We start from the raw sequence: 9786 nt of genomic DNA, 5'->3' as shown, positions 1-9786 counted from the left end.
AAGTCATTAGGTGCATATTCCCTGACATTCTAGAGGTCAACCTTGCACAGTGTGTGACATAAAGAGTATAACTTATAGAAATGGAATGGTACTGGCCCAAAGGGCAGCAGGTGGATTGCCAGAATACTGAAAAACCATATCTGCATTGTACCACAGCATATTCTACATTGTCAGAGAGCTTGGTGGCTGGTACAGAGAGCACGACAGAGCTTTTGAGCTCCGCCCAGTATCCACAAGAATATTCACTCTCGCTTCACTCTGTGAACTCCTTGATACTTATCCATTGGTTGACTATGAGATTGGATCAGTCCACATTGTGACTTTAAAAAGGCATATAGAAATAAAAGGTGTTCATATAAGTGTAATAGGTTCAGTCGCATGTATTTCATTAGATAAATTCTTCTTTTTTATGTCTGATCTTTATAACTTTGAGTATTGGGTATGGATAGCTTTATGAAAACTAAACTGAAATGATTCTTTCTGAATGTCTGAATGCCTACAGAGTCCTATGGGGAGTCCTATGGTCCTAAAGACTGTTTTGGCTGACAGAACCTGTCGAAGGCTCACTCTCTAATGGAGCGCCTGAATCAACTGAGGATCTCATCGTTGAAGTCAAGAGACAGTGTTGTCTTCAGGGCAGTTTCAGACTTCAGTTTATGGATTCCTTGTTTGGGAATGAGTTTCTTAACCTTACCTCAGTTTCAGAAGTAGCAGACAAGGGGACTCTTAAAGCTATTGACATGTCAAAGCCCACAACATGGACATAAAAAAGAGTAACAGAGTTGGTGAAACTCAAGATGGAAAAGACTTTTTCATACAGAAGACATGAAGTTGTTCGTGATGCACCAATGGTGGAGGCTTTCATGGCAAGATGGCCTGCTCTATTTGATTTCCATGAAGTAAGGTTTGCCTCATACACGGTGTTCTTGTGGTATTAGCCTAAAATGGTTAAGGCACAGTTGTTATTTGACAGCCCATTTCTTCAGCATGAGTGATTGCGGCCTTCTTCCAGGTATTAAACCTTTGAAGCTCATTTCTCTGTGCTCATGTTTTCAGATCAACGCTGAGTTTAAGAGAATTGCCACTATCCCCCCTCAAACAAAGTTCCTGGCTCAGCTGGATCTCCACTTGGACAACCTGGTGAAGTTGGTCAACAGAAGAGGAGAGCTTGGACTAATACTGAAAAGAATTGTGGCATAAATGGATAATGTAAGTGATAAAGCCTCAACATTCACTTAACACGATCCTCTTTGGATGAAATTTTATAATTGTGGAAGATTTCAAATGTTTCCCATGATAAATTCTCTCATTTTGTATTTTTACATCTGCTTGTTTTTTTTTAACCTTCACTTTGTCAACTTATTATTAATTGCCAGTAAACCTATTATTAATTTGTGTGCCTTTACTTTAAAAACATTCATGTAAAGTACACTATTAAAACTTAAATGAAGGACAAGAGCTGAATGAAGATGCTAATTACATACATTTCATTTCAGTGTGAAGATGTTGATGCTGAGTGTGTTAAGGGAGTGTGTATCTACATGGGTGAAGACCCTGGCATGCTTATCCAGGAGTATGTGGTATGTACTTGTGGTTTTTTTTTTTCTTTTTGGACTTTCCACAGTGTGTCATATTATTTACTTGGAAATGACTAACATGGCTTCTTTTTTACAGGGCATGGAAGAACGTGCCATCAGTGAGACTGTTGAAGACACCACTGTTTGAATTTATCTTCTTAAAGAGCAAGCTTCAGCAGATGAAGAAGAGTTGTCCTTGCAGGCATCAGGGTGGCGAAGACTTTGGATAATGTAGCATTTGCTGTGATAATGCTATTTGGACTCATGTATGCATTAAACCTTGCCTACCCTGCTGACCTTCGCTACAACTTTGACGTTTTCCAGAAGGTTTTCATGGAACTGGATGGAGCTAAACTCTCTAAAGTTCTTGCTTTCAAAAACCATCTGTTTCATTGAGAAGTCAAAGACTGCACTTCTGCAATTCTTTGCAGTTTTTCATTTTGTGTTCAGTAACGTTATACTGCTTATGTTTTTATTGCTTTCCCCTCGTGTGACTGCAATGCAGGATAATTTTTCCTTTTGGTATCATGTTGTAAGAAATTTTTACTGACGATTTTTAGCAATATGTTCTAAGTCAACCTTAATGTCCTGCTTACATGTTTAAAATGAAGATTAAAATTCATGTAGGTGTTTGGTATTAGTTATGTAACAATGTCATTTAAGGCTCAACTTAGTTGAAATCTTATACAGGTAAATACATGTACAGAAGCTGAAACTGTTGTCAAATAACACACAAGTTATATTTGGGTAAATCTGTTTATTCATAAAAGCGTGTTGCTTTTTTTTTCAGGTAGTCTTAATTTAGTTTACATTTTCAATTGTGTAATTAATACAAATGTTATATGTAAGAGATGACAGGATCATCTATAAGCACTTTCTTTTATTTGCTGCTGAGGTCAGTTTTTTGTGAAATATTTGCAAATATATTCTCAAACTAACTTTTTCTTTTAGTTATTTCTGCAGGCTATCTTTAAAAATGTGTTAACAAGTTTATATGGATGCGATTTTGGACTTGTTCATGGCAGAATTGCTGCTTTCACTGCTGTTACAGTTTAATAAAGGTGAATTGTTCAGTAGCACTCACAGTCTTTGCCTTTTTTGTCAATAATAATCAGTTAATATTTCAATTGAAAAAATTAAGTAGGATTTAAAGCCATAATTTGTGTTGCAGGAACATAATTGCAATGTGTTTACATTACATAATATCATTGCGTAACACTGGCAAATAAAAATAAGTTGGTGTTAAACATTAAAATATATTGACATTATGCAATACATTGATATTATGATAATAGATTAATATTAGTACATCAAACATGATTTTTTAAAGTAATCTGATGTAAATAAAATACTTTGATCTGACAAGCATTAATTACTTGAGGGAAAGTGGAAAATTAAGTCAGTCATACTTATTCATATTATGTGGGACCGATGTACACAATAAAATCAAGTAAATTGAAAGAACTTTTTTTTTCAGTGTAGTAGTAGGAAATTGTTTGCAGAGGTAGGGCAGAGGGCAGTCTATAGAAGTGGTCAACAAACCTTTTTGGGGAAAAAAACCCCAAAAAACAAACCTTTTTTCAGTTTATGCCCGACAATATTTTCACGGACTGGCCTTTAAGGTGCCACGGATAAATACAACAAAATAAAACCAGTACCAGTACCCAGAAAAAGATAATTTATTCATAACACACGGGAAAAGACCCAGGGAAACCGAGTTAACAATGAAAACGTTAAAAAATAATGATAAAAACCCTGAAAACCATAAATTTCACACCCGAGCCTCAACTCTCACGCCCTGGTACCAAGCGACTCGGTCCGTGGCCCGGGTGTTGGGGACCGCTGGCCTATAGAACTACAAGTTATTTTGCAACCACAAGTGTCGCCCTCTAATTGTCATTAAAAAGAATGCAGGGTTAAGGCACTTTAAGCTACAGCTATCTTTTACATTATACAATCCAATGCAACAGCCCTGCCACCAAGTGTTTTAATTCCCAAGGAGAACAAATGTGTACACCTAATTACGTTTATTGCTGAGACGAACAATCACACAGTGTAGTTCAATTTCAGTTAACTAAAGTAAAAGAAATTAAAGATCTTGAAGTTGAAGATCTAAAATCTTGACGAGTTGCTGTCTAGGGAGATTTTCACGCAATATATTCACCAGTGTGCTCTGATTTTTGTTGCACTGAAACAATCCTGAGCTCTTGATGAAATCTAAACATGGGCAGCAATACCAACAGGCTACTGTGTGGACCAGAGGAGATAGGGCAGCAAAGCCCCGCTCACAGCTGGGTGCCCAGATTAATAGGCAAGATAGACGTAGTGTATGTGTTTACTCATCACTCTGATTGCGTCTGTCAGGGACAAAGGCTTTGTTTAAACAGGTTAGGACTGTACAAGACTGAATGCAAAGCTTTATAAATGAAGATATGCTGAGAAGCCCTGGTAGCGGTATAATGACTTCCATCATAAGACACACAGCGAGCTCATCCCTCACATCAGTGCAGCTTGAGCCACCTTTGCATTTGCATATTTAAATCTACTTACAGTATCATACACAATTCCCCATCCTGCTCACAAAAACTATCCAACCACTTCAGAGGAAGAAGGTCTTTTAATATATGAAATGCCGATGGTGCTGTGTCAGTTGGTTAGAGTTCAGGCTTTACAAGGAGCAGCACTTCAGCATGTGACCCGGTGCCGCGCGTATTGTCTGTTTCATTGTAACATTTCTTTTACCGAGGTTAATGAGCTTGACACCGGGTGCCCTCAGCCTGCTCAACAGAGTTACCTTGCACCCCGCCCTCTTTTCTCTCTGCATGCCATCAACCCGCAGCCTAACATCTCCACAGCTGAAAACAGCAATTTCACTTAGCACATGCAGCCAAGGGAAAGTTATCAAGCAGCAGAGTGCTCACCTGTGCTTTTCAAGGCTGTTCTGCAAGGTCATGCAGCCGGGAACGAGCTTGGTCTGTCAGTAGGAGCCTCTGAGGGATTAATCGTCCCTGCACTGTCTTATTCATGCTCTCTGACAAACTGATCCATGACTTTTCCTGCTTGCTAATCATCAGAAACAATTTTAACACCGTGCTGTGCTTTTCTTTTCTTTTCCGATCTAATTATATAATAACAACCAAACGCGAGCCAATTTAAAGGACCTATCTTCAAATGTGTGGCCTCATGCATATTTAATTGAACATGATTGTAGCATTAACAGCTGAATATGCAGCCGGCCTTTTCTCACATTTGTTCCAGCCTTAAGTGAAAGTGCCCTTAAATTAAAAGGCTATAGAAATCAATACAAGTGGCATCCATGGGAGAGCGCACGGCTTTGACAGTCTGTCTCCTAATGCATCTCTCACCACATATTCTGCTCGTGTTTCTAAAAGCACTTAATGTGCAATAAGCAGCTGCCCACCTCAGAGCCTGCCAAATGCTGGAGATGACTTGTCTGAAGAAGCTTAAAAGTTTGGGCTAATGCTATGTTAATGGATTATCTAGCCCTGCCTCTTTGTGAAACCGAAACTCGCTGTGTGGAGAAGCGCTGTCAAAACGATTCTTGACGTAAACTGGCGTGCAAAAAAAAAAAAAAAAAAAATCCAAATCTGAGCTTTTATGTGATGCAACAGCTTTGACCAACATCTTACAATCAGGCAAAGTGCTTTTCGAATTCAGTGAATCTGCTTCACATTAATTCATTATAGAGCACATCATGGACCTTATGTTACCTGGCTGATTGCTCGTGTATTTAAGCAGTTGTATTAATATATTTAAAACCACATCAAATAAAATTCACTTCAGAGAGAGCAGAAGGCACGATGAGGACAATCTAAGCTTCCTGACACACTGAGATGGAGGTCTGAGCTGTCCACTCTGGGTCATTTCCACAAAACAATTTGATACAGATTTCTTACTGGTGGGAGATTGCCTGTTTTCTTCCTCTTAAAGGTATACTTCCTTTCTCGTTACATATCCCTCATCTTGCTTCGGTTGGAGGCTTTATCCCTGCACATACACTCGAACGCGGTGATTTGTAAGAGCAGAAGAGTGAATCTGCAGCGCCAGCGAGTGAAGCTGCGAAGGACTGCATGAAAAGAACTCATTAAAAACTGTGACTCATACACACGCAGACGCTCACAGCTTGCTCCCGAGTTTAGATAATTTGCGAGTAAATCCAAGGCTGTTGTCCAACAACATATTTCTAATTGTTCCTGCACTCACGCACGCTCGTTTACACGTGCGCGCGCACAAGCGCGTACTGTATGGCACATAAGATCTTCCCTCACGCAGTTAGAGTCAAAAATGAAAAATAGATGAGATCTTTGTCACTCAAATGGCTGTGGGCTTCTTAAGTGCTGTCAGAGTACGGATGAGGCCAACATGCATTATGGAAGACAGTGCCTGGCTAAGCACCTCGACTCTCCGCCTGGTCCGCGGCGCAAAACTGTCTAATGGAGTTGAAGACATGGTTGTGTAGCAACCTTAGATTCTATAATAATATCTAAAGTTAGAAGTTAATTAATCTCAGAGGTATATCGTGGGCTTAAAGGCCTCTCCGCACTGTCTGGTGCTGCTAATTCCCTCCATCTGGGGTGCTGAGGAGCATTTATGGGAGTTTACCAGATTAGTCCCAGAAACAGGATCTTTAAAGGGAACTGCTTGTTCTCTTCAGATTGGAGATCTGTCTTCCTTGCAGGGCAGTGTGGGGGATAGGCTAGTAAAGCTCTATTCTATGCTTATGTGACTTGTTTGACTAGAGGCCTAAAAATGGAATGTGCTAAACGGGGAAAGCCTTTTGTTACTGATGTGTAAAGCAGGACATGTATGGAATTCATTTGAATTTGTGCAGAGTGCATGCCTTTCCAATTACACTTGTAGTGGATTTTCTTCCAGATCGTGCACATCCAGAAGAGGCTTAGGTCAGTTTTAGATACACATCTATGTAGATTAACCAAATACTGTGGTATCAAACATTTTGGAATTAGGACTTATCTAAAAGTTGTTCGAGCTGATTAGGTGGCAGAGATCAGTGGCCTGTGGCTCACAGCCACAACTCAGTGTGGCTCACTGGAGCTAAAGTTGCACGCAATAATAGATGAACAATGATATTTGTTTCTTTTGGTTCAATAATATCGTGTCCTCCAACTTTTGGCAAGATCTAGACCTGTCCTGATAAGACCAAGGTCATCTGTTAGGAGTGTCTGCATAGGAAATGAGTGCAAGCTCCCAGCAGACTCAGCAGGGAGGCTGGAGAGTTAATAGTCGCTGCTCTGGTTTTAAAATCTGTCTGCAGTCCTTGCCGAGTTCCCTATTCTCTGACCACGGCTGGCACACAGAGCGGAGACCGTTTGAAAAAGACACACGTGAAGCAGGGGGGCTGGAAGTAAGAGACAAAAGTGATAGTCAAAGTGAGATTTAACAACACAGAATAGGGGAAGGTTCATGTGGCACCGTCTTCCAGCCCTTTCCCCCTAATCATTTTCAAATGTTCCCTTCCGAAAAGCGCAACTTTCTCTCTTTATTCACATACCAGAAATTCAAATTACATACAGTGCTGCAGACTGGATCCAGAGTCGACTGCGTTAGTTAAGTGAATTTCCCCATGTGCCATTTTGGGTGTGCGCGAGAAGCCGTCTTACCTACAGTTTGTGTCAGTCACAGCTGGCAATGACGAATTATTAAGGTGGATTTGACATAAAATGTTGGACGTAGTCCCCCTCTACCTTTTCTCCACCTATTAGTCTCTGAGAGCCTTACTTGACAGGGAGTGCCATCAGCTAGCATCAGCTCAGGCAGCAGAGCTTTCTCTCCTCCCCCGCAGATGCACCTTAGGCCTGCAGTGGTCTCCTCCTCTTCTTTGTTCCGCGCATCTGTTCAGCATCAGATGACAGCACTGATTAGCCTCACTCAGGGTCTTAATAAGACAACTGGAGTACAGAAAGCCGGCACAAGGTGAACACAGACACACAAACACACAGGATGTACAGCTGTAATCACTACATGCTCTTTCTACACTTTACCTACTCCCATACCTTTAACCTAACTATGACTCTGTCCTTAACCCTAATGAGGTCTGGAATACGTCCCTCAGTACTGGTGATCTGTCTATTTTTCCTAATCTCAGCATCTCGGTTGGTAAAGTCCACCCTGCTCGGACAGAGAACTACTTATTATAATTTTCTCATAATGTCGACCTCTGGACTGTATCCAACAGCGCTTCGGGGAGAAATCAGGCTTTTTTTTATTCATAGCGCTCTGAATTTTTATTTGATTTGTTCTCCTGAAATGCAGACGATTTGAAAATATCATTAATCTTCTAAAAAGTTAATCAGGTCACTCTGCTGTGATTTCTTTGAAACTAAAGTGATGCTTTCTGTAAATAACAAAAACTGGAACAGTAGTGTGTTCCTGTCAAATGAAAGAGTAAGAAGCCAAGTGTGACTGTTCCAGGTATTCATACACTGCTGCTGGCCTGCAAATTACACCTCTCACTGTGTCATCATTTCCTTTTTATTCGCAGTTTTCCTGCAGTTATTTGTATGTTTGCTAACACGACAAAAGGGGGCACGAAAATAAGCAACGTCTACACCAATTGACCAGCCTAGGTTGTTTCTTCGACCTTAAACCAATGGCGGTTTATTAAATTCAAACATAATACACAGTCTTCCACAAGTGTAACATGCACAGTGTTGAAGAAAAACAACCATTTAGCTGTTGTTTTTGCTTGCTATTTTTTTTTTTTAGTCAGATGTGTATGTACTGCTGGTACGAGTGGGTGTGCAACCTCAGCTCTCGATAGTGCTGTGTTTCTGCAGGGTGAACTTCTCCCACTCGTCTTCACCATCTCCCCCTCTGCCTCCTGGCGGATGCTCCTCACTCTGATATGTGTGTCCCAGCCCACCTGTTCAGGCCTCATTACTGTCAGGCCTGTGTTAATAAATATCCAGGTGTAGAGCGCTCCTCGGTGCCTGTACTTCATCACCAAGGAGCTCAGTCTGCTGGTCGCCCCCTCCTCTCCTGCAGCAGGGCTGACAGGAACCATGATTACACTGTAAGCACTGTAGTTATTCACCTTCTGCCCAAACTCCGACACTGCACTCCATCTTACACAGGGACACGCACACATACAGCGCTCATGTGCACGTACACACCTTCTTACAGGAACACACACACACACTGACAAACAAACACTCGCAGATATTTGCTCTTTCATTCCCATTAGTTTTTTCCCCTCCAGTGCAACGGGGTGTGCAGGCAACATGGACGACATGTTGCCATTTGCACTGTACGAATATCCCTACAGCAATGTTTGGTGACGGCACCCTCACGAAATCATTATTGTAGTGTAGGTCCACCGCGCTGAGCACTTAATCATGCATAACATGAAAAACATGTTGTTTTGAAATACAGTCCAACACCTTCCTGTAACTCTGTAAAAAAAAAAAAAAATAGGCTGCAAAAATCTGATTATAAAATTATAATCAGATTTTTGCTGTTTAAAAAATGTCATTCTGAGCAAGTAATTGTTATGTCAAGAAGAATGAAATCTCTTGAATGTTGCATGAATCAGTTTTTAAATGTGTGATGTTTGTTCTCTGTTAACAGTCTATCTGACATTTTAGTTTTATGTTGGCATGCATTTCACCAAGATTCCCATTGTGTGCCATTTACAGTGCATGTTACTGTGCAATTTCTGTCTATGATTGACTGCTAAAAGTCTTCAGGTGAATTCAAAGATTTCTTTTTCCCGGTGCACTCAGACAGCATGTTTCAAACACAAATCTGCTTAATTCAAGTATTTTATGGAAGTATATGTCAACAATCACTGTGCAACAATGTGGAACAAGAAGGGACACTGATACTGTAACCAGAACCAGGAAAAAGTAGCCTTTTAAATGATTTTAACCTTAGGTGAAGTTCACATAGACTATATGGAAAACCAAATCGGGCTTCTCCAAGTGAAAAAGAATCACGCACCCAGCCATGCAGTCTGCCTTTACAAACATTTGTGGGGGAAAATGGGTCGTTCTAAAAAGCTCACTGAATTTGAGCACGGTGTTATAGCAGGATGGCACTGTCTGTGAAATTTCTTCCCTTCTAGAAATTCCGCCATTCACTGTAAGTTCTATTCCTGCAAAGTGGAAGCATTTAGAAACCACAGTGGCAGATCACAAAATGTTACAGAGCAGGGTCACAGAGTGTTGCG

At 40.6% G+C, this 9786-nt stretch overlaps 1 long non-coding RNA gene across 1 annotated transcript; it reads left to right on the top strand.

Moving 5' to 3' along the window:
* Positions 1-948: 948 nt before the first annotated feature.
* LOC309708952 lies at positions 949-2357 on the top strand. Its single transcript, XR_014277383.1, has 3 exons — positions 949-1209; positions 1497-1580; positions 1675-2357. It is a non-coding gene; the product is annotated as an uncharacterized lncRNA (long non-coding RNA).
* The last annotated feature ends 7429 nt before the right edge of the window (positions 2358-9786 follow it).

Source organism: Aulonocara stuartgranti (assembly GCF_965226115.1).
Source record: "Aulonocara stuartgranti genome assembly, chromosome: 1".
Classification (NCBI taxonomy): Eukaryota; Metazoa; Chordata; class Actinopteri; order Cichliformes; family Cichlidae; genus Aulonocara; species Aulonocara stuartgranti.
The sequence above is the reverse complement of the archived record's forward strand: the minus strand, read 5'-3'. Positions and strand labels throughout refer to the sequence as shown.